Raw genomic sequence first — 7,706 nt, forward strand, 5'->3', positions numbered from 1 at the left:
GTATAAAAAGTGAAATTATACTTTTTTCCTGGAAGCCACAGTTTCCACCTGCCTTCCTCCAAATTTTCTTTTCTTTAATGTTACAGGCAAGCTTTAGTGTCTATTTCTTGTCTTCCATTAACTTCCCCCTGGGTCTCTGGCCAGGGGGAAGTTCTAGACACAGTTCTAGATACAAGTTCCCTGGCCAGGTTGTGACACAGAGAACTGAGAATCTCTCATCATCATCATCATCATTATCATTATTATTATTATTATTAAAAATAATTGCAGAAAATACACAGAAAAATACCTAAAACTCAGACAGACAGCTTACAACTGGTAACATTGATGACCTCTTTTAGATCCTTAGGCTATTTGATCTCTGGTATTTGACACTGTTGGCCACACCTGCCTTCCTGAAACTAGTTCTTAGGTTTCATGAATCTGGTTCTCTTCTGGCTGTTCTGCCTCTTTAACCATAGTTTATGTAATCTCTCTCTCTTCTCTCTTTCTGTTTATCTCTCTCTGTCTACCTCTCTCTTCCTCTCTCTCCCCTCTCTCCCCCTCTCTTTCTCTCTGTCTGTCTGTCTCTCTCTCCCACACACCCCCCACACCACTACCACCACCACCACCAGCAGCAGCAGTAACTAAGCAACTGGCATCCATAGGGTTAACTTGAAGTTGTCAGAGTTATGAAGATTTATACCATTTTCTTATTTATTCCTCCTAGCTTTGATTTTATTTTGTTTTGCTTTGCTTTTGTTTTCCTTAAGAAAGCCACTAGTTAACATTTATCAACATAAAATGATGAAAACATTCTGAAAGTTACAACCCCAGCCCCCCACCAAAAAAACCCCAAAATTTTTTACCTTCCCTTTAAATCTCTCTCTTCATCAAAAGACGAAGAAAAAAGGCTCCGCTTAACAACATCATTGTCCAGTCATCTGCTCTGGGGAATCACAGACTTGCTTAACATTTTTATCTCTGTTTTCTCTTTCTCTTCTCATTTGAAAGGACATCATGGCCAGGTCAGGGGTGCCGCCTTCAAACCTTTTAAAGGTTTTGTTTCTTTGCCATCTCCACTGTCTATTTCAAGCCTGAAATGTGGCCTTCTTCTGTATTGAAAGGCTGCTCTCTCCTTTTCCTATTTTTCCTCCCTAGAGGAAAATGCTTCACTTGAGGAGGAGGAGGGAGGTAATTAAATCACACAAAACAAAAATAATTGTCGTGCTCAACCCCAAGACCTTAGCCTGCAAAATACAAAAGTAAACAAAAAACCAACCAAACAAAAGAACCACAGTCCAAGTCTCTTAAGACAACATAGGAAGCATTTTGAATCTGTTAACAGTTGAAGCTGAGTTTATTTCCGGCTTCCGGCTTCATCCTCTCCTGGTCTTAACAGTTGCCTGCTGCTATCCCACAGACAGAATCGTCAGCTTCCCCAGGTGTTAGAAACCCTTCTGTTATGTCCACGTCAGCTGTCCTATTACACTGTCACTCTGGAATCTAACAGTTGTCGAATTAAGAAAGAGGGAATATCTAAATTGTAAATAAAATTTACCCCCAACTCAGATCTATCAACATGCCTCCCTACAGAGTCACAGAGGGCACTTACATGTAAGTAGCCTTACATGTGAAGAAAATGACTGGACTCAGGAGATTAAAGGAAGCCCAGACCAATAGAAGCTATGTATCTGCATTTTTTCCCCTTATTCAGACTCCTTTCCTGACACAGAGGAATCCATATTCCTGCCAGTGATTTTGGGGTTGAGCAGTGGTTTTATGCTTTTGCCAAGGGCTGTCCTTCTCTATGACACAAAAGACTAAGTCATTAAAAGAGAAGTGTCCCAGATCCCATTTCCTACCTCTGAAGAAACAAGTTTCTTTTCCCTTCCTCTCTGTGGACCCCAGGGACCCCTCCTTCCAGAGACTGGCATTTGTTGTCCTTGTAGTTATTTTGGACACTTCCTTGTGGCCCCTCCATGGATTCTCAACAATTGTTTGAACAGAGCAAATATTCATGCTATTGAAAGACCAAATGCCCAACTGTGCTGTGACTCCTCCTGTTTCCCCTTTGTGTCTGTGCTTCTGGTGAGTTGGGCTGTCCAGTAAAATCTGAGTCTTGTTTTTAGCTGCTCCCAGATTATGTATCAGAAGGGAGCTTACTCCACAGAAGTTGCATTTACACTAACCTCACATGGCCATTTCTTGACTGGTTCCTTCATCCACCTCAACTCAGCAGGACAGCTGTCTGCTTAACATTGGGGTTAGGCAGCCTTGACATGGTGTCTAAATGAGAAAAGAAAACAAAATGGAGGCGTCTAGACCTCAGGTGTGTATAAGTAGGTTAGAGGAAAGGGGAAAGTGCTATAATAACGAGGTAATACGTACGGCTGCAAGAGATCACCAGTCTAACGTCATGGACAAGGAGACTCAGACCCACTGATTGACTGGAAGAAATTTGCCATCAGAAAATGTAAAAAACACAACACGGGCCGGAGAGATGGGCCAGAGTACTTGCTGCTCAAGCGTGAGGACCTGGTGTGCATCCAAACTCACACATAAAAAGCCGGGAGTGGCTGGGGTTAGATGTGGCTGGAGAGGGCAGGGGCTATAGAGCTCCAGGCTCAGTGAGTCCCTATCTCAAGAAGACAAAGGTAGAGAAAGATACCCAACATTCTCCATCAGCTTCTATACAAGCTTACAACAACAACAAATTAATCAGTTAAAAAGTACTTATGACTCAAACTTGTTAAGGAATGCTTATAAGAGTGAACATTTCAAAACCATTTATTTAATCATCTAACTGCATAAAGACTCTAAACAGCCTCTGCTTTACTCACATGATAGAATAATACACAGTCATGAGAAATTAAAATTGTATTTTCAGAGATTACTGACACATGAAACTGCTCGTGGTAAATGTTAATTGAAAAGACAAAACTACAGTTCTATGCATATGTGATTCGTATTTCCGAGGTTTTTAATATATTTATGGTTTTTACTCCTACTTAGATGTTAGCAGCAATTTTCTGTGGGTGGCAAGACTGAGTAGTATTTTCACACATATCTGTAATTTTCAGTTTTTCTGAGGTAAACGTACAATTTTTAGCTAAGAAGAAAACACTATGAAAAACAGTTTGTAGGTATGTATGGGAAGAGAGAGTTTACAAACACAGAAAGAAAAACTGTACCTTAGCACATGAAAGCAGTTATCCTAGCATATTTTATAAACGTGTGTGTACACTGACAAAGAACAGGAGAGAGTCTGGAGAGATAAAGGCAGTTAAGACAGCTAGACATCTTTGGTGGGTGGGTATATGGTTGTCAAGCAGAGAGAGATTTTGAGCTAATCCTAGGCCTCTACTAGCTAGATGAAAAGCCCCAAGGCTAGAGAGATGATTCTGGGGTTAGGAGTACATCTGTGGGGCCCGTGGAGATGGCTCAGCACTTAGGAGCATTGGCTGCTCTTCCAAAGGACCCAGATTCAATTCCCAGCACTCACATGGCAGCTCACAACTGTCTGTAACTCTAGTTCTGGAGGATCCAACACCCTCACACAGACATACATGAAGGCAAAACACCAATGCACATTGAGTAAATAAATAAATCAATCATTTTAAAACAGAAAGAAAAGCCCAGTGTATTTAAACATTTTTATTCTTAACCTGGTCTTCTAATTTTTCCCCTCTTATTTGTAGAGCATATCTGTGTGTCCATGTCTGTGTTGCTGCTCATTCGTCTATTCTGGCATTTATGAGTTGGTCATGTAAGTTGTTGGGACTGCTTGGCATATGTCCTGTTCAATAAATGACAGCTGTTATTATCGCTGTCACCGAGTTCCTTTATCACTATTATTATCCTCAAAAACAATGTCAGTATTCCTCAATGTCCATAAGAACTTAATAAATGTGGCTGTTTCTAAAATTTCTATGTATGGATTTTCAAATGTAGTTTACAATGAAATGGGTCAGTCTGAAGTGTGCTGTTAATCAACTACAGGATCAAATGTGATTGTTATAATTTTGTTAGTCATTCACATACTTCTCTGTCAGCAGGACGCCCAGCATCTCTCCCCACTGTCACTATTACCTGTATAACGGTTGGGGAGTTAGAGATTTAGAGAGATTAGGCTGTTGGCCATCTTTTTAGTGACTGGTGGTGTAACGTTTACAAAGCAATATGGCTGAAGACCAGCCCCAGCAAGCCCCACATACCCTTGTCGCTGTTAGGAATGTCCTCCGTGCTGATCCTGAGGGCAGACACCTGTGCCTCCTGACAGTACAGCTTTAGTTTCAGCAGCTGAGCACTAAGAGTGCTCTGACTACCAGCCTTTTGACTGCAGACTGTTGAGATTTTATTTGAAATAGTCAGCACCAAGAGAAGTGCCACTCAAAAATCTCCATTTATCATTTCTGTTGGGAAGGTGGAAAATCTGATAATACATTCAAGAAGGGCAGGTGCTGACCAGGGTTCTCTCTCAGTCAAGATGTTCTTTCTACATTCCCAAACCCTTTCTAAATTCCTGCTTTACGCATTTGACCCACATACCTGACAAGTGTTCTGCACTGGTAGTCCCTTAGAGTAGAAGCAATTAGGGGGTAGAATGGAAAGTGAAAGCAAGATGGTGGTTGGCAGTGTATCTTCCACTCTGAGAATATACGAAAAGCATGTAAGTATGGTAGAGAGTGAATTAACCTAAATCTCGGTGGAGTTGAATATACCTGAGAATCCTGCATTATAAGTTAATTTTTAAGCCGGGTGTGGTGGCTCATGCCTTTGATCTCAGCACTCCTAGGGGCAGGCAGATCTCTGTGAGTTCAAGGTCAGCCTGGTCTACAAATTAAGTCCAAGACAGCCAAGGCTACACAGAGAAACCTGTCTTGAAAAAAATGAACATAACAAAAAGTTAACTTTGATTACTGTATTAATAATCGGGTACTCATCTTTCCTTGAAGAGGTCACAGAGCCCTGGGTTTCCAGGGATGTCAGCTCGATTTTTTATAGGCACATGAACCCAACTTGAGACACAAAGCAGCACAAGGCAAGTCTTCAAAAATCTCAGCCTTCACCTGCTTCAAAGGCCTGGTAAAAATCAGCAGGGAGGTGTCAGAGGTCAGAAGCAACCCTCTTTTTCAGTTTCTAAAAATAAGACTAAAGAACACACCCAAACTCATAAGAGCCCAAAGTTTGATCTAAGTTACTTTGTTTATTGGCCTGAACCCTGAAGATAAACAAAGATTCAAGACGAAAAAACTGCGCTGTGGGGAAATGAGGTGGAGAGGCAATAGATCAGGAAAACCTGTGGGCGGCTGGGGAGACAAAGCCTTCCTGAGTGAACCCTCCTTGTGTGAGAGAGAGCATTTTCAGTGACTTGAGAATCTGTGAGGTGTGGTAATCATTTCTTCTGCAGACATATTTGTCATCTGATGTTCTGAGAAATGTGTCATAAAAATACAATAGAAACCAAACTTACAGTTCCATATTCTTCTTTTTTCCGAGAACCATGCAATTGCAAACCCAAATGAGAGAATAAGATGTCACTGGAACTACAGAGGCATAGCAATTTCATTGTAAAAAATGGATGCTTGCAAAGAAGTTGTTTTAAAGTCACCCATCAATTTATGCAGGGGTACTTTCTAAACTGAGCAAGAAACAGCATTTTTATGTGATTCTCTCAGTCATTCTATACATAAATTATACTTTATACTTAACGAGGGTACAATATTTGATTTGCAACCATATAAGTATTATGCAGTTATTTTTCTCCAACTCAAGAATTTGCATCTTGTATATCAAAGGTAGATACATAAAAATATGTTTATAATGTGTTTATAACTCATACATATTAAAAGGTGCAAAGTTAAACATTTAAATGGAAACAATAAAGTTTGGTTCAGTAGTATCAGAGTGTGTTAAAGTGATGTTTTGTAGTATATTCAGGCAGAACATTTTTAGGGTGGTATGACATTTAAATAAATCTATTTTGACTTGGAAAATTTTTAACAAAGACTAAAAAAGTCTTCAAACTACATGAGTCTTATAAAAATTGATGGTTTCTTTGTACATTTGTTTATTAGTTTATTTGCATGGTAAGGGCATGTCCATGCCATGTATATATGTGTGGAAGTTGGAAGTCAGAGGACAATTCTGGAAGTCAGTTCCTTCCTCCCACTCTATGGGTTCTAAGGTTCACACTCAGACCATCTGTTTGGCAGCAAGTACCTCTATCCGCCGAATCATCTCACCAACCAGAAGTAAAATTTAAAGATGTGTAAGGACTAGTACTCATGGTCAAATGTTTAGATTATAACAAAGGCATAAAGTAATAGGATTAATCAAGACAAAGAAGATGAAGAGGAAAATAAAGCAGATGAAGAAGAAGTAGAAGAGGGAGAAAGTAGGAATCATTTCTAGGCTCCTGATCAGAGATGACTCTATTAGTCTCTGGTATTCATTCCTTCAGAGTTTTTCCTGGAAAAACATGCATACTTGAAAATATTCTCATTTTAAATTCCATGACATGTATGTGCATGTGTGTATGTTTTTGGTAATCTATTTTTTTCCTTTATATGATGAACATTTTGCTATGCAAACAAATCCTAACTTCTGTCATTCTTTTAAACCTGTATTACACCATAAGGGCACACACTGCATTGAGTGTCTCTTTTCATGCACACATAAAAATGCAGACACGGTCTAATCTTGACACACATAGTCAAAGATTCCTTAAAATATTTTTGAAATATGGGGTTGCTGAGCAGTTGAATAGACAAACTTGACAGTTTTTTTTCCCCTAGCTGAGTACTCTGACCTTTATTTTTTATTGAAAACAAAATTGTTTTCATACAATATAGTCTGATTATGGTTTCTCTTCACCCTATTCCTCCCATATCTTCACCCTCCACCTTTCCAGTTCCCCCACCCACCCTCACACAAGACATCTAAAAAAAAAAAAAACAAAAAACAAGCACATCTGAATAGGACACAACAAATGATGAAAAGAGCTCAAGAAAAGGCACAGGAAACAGATATAAACACAGAAACCTACTGTTTGTGCACTCACTAGTTTCATAAAAACACTAAACTGGAGCTTATATACCCACAGGCATACATTACCTGTATTGCTGGCTGTGAGATATTTCCAATGCTGTCCGTCCTTTCGATACTTGTTGTTTGTTTTTCATTATTTTCCGGTTGGTCACTCTAGTAGATATATAGTATGCCTTGTTTCTCATTCCTCTATCAATACTGTCATTAGTGTTTAATTGTAATTATGCCCAACATAATTATAATAATATTGATTTATTTTTCTTCCATTTATGGTAGGATGAAACATCTTTTTGCATATGTTGCTTTTAATACGGTGTTCATTCTTTTTCTGTTTAAAGCTCTTGGTAATCCAAGCATTTTAATTCTTGACTTTTACATATGGTGAAAATGGTTTCCCCAGATTGTCATTCTTTTCATTAATCTTAAAATCTCTTCCTTCAGGGTTATTGGCTTTGATGTTAACAGATTCCATCTACATTTCAAGATTATAGAAATATTTGAGCAAATTTCTTCAAGAACTTACAAAAGCGATTAAACATTCTACATTATTTTTACCAGTTGCTTTCCTCATTCTAGGTAGCACTTGGGTACTTGGCTATACTCACTGCTGGTGAAAATTTTTCCAAACTGTTTCCCTGCAATAGGTATTGCTTCACATACTACATCAAAACATC

The sequence above is a fragment of the Psammomys obesus genome, unplaced genomic scaffold, assembly GCF_907164565.1.
Source record: "Psammomys obesus unplaced genomic scaffold, mPsaObe1.curated_primary_1811, whole genome shotgun sequence".
NCBI lineage: Eukaryota > Metazoa > Chordata > Mammalia > Rodentia > Muridae > Psammomys > Psammomys obesus.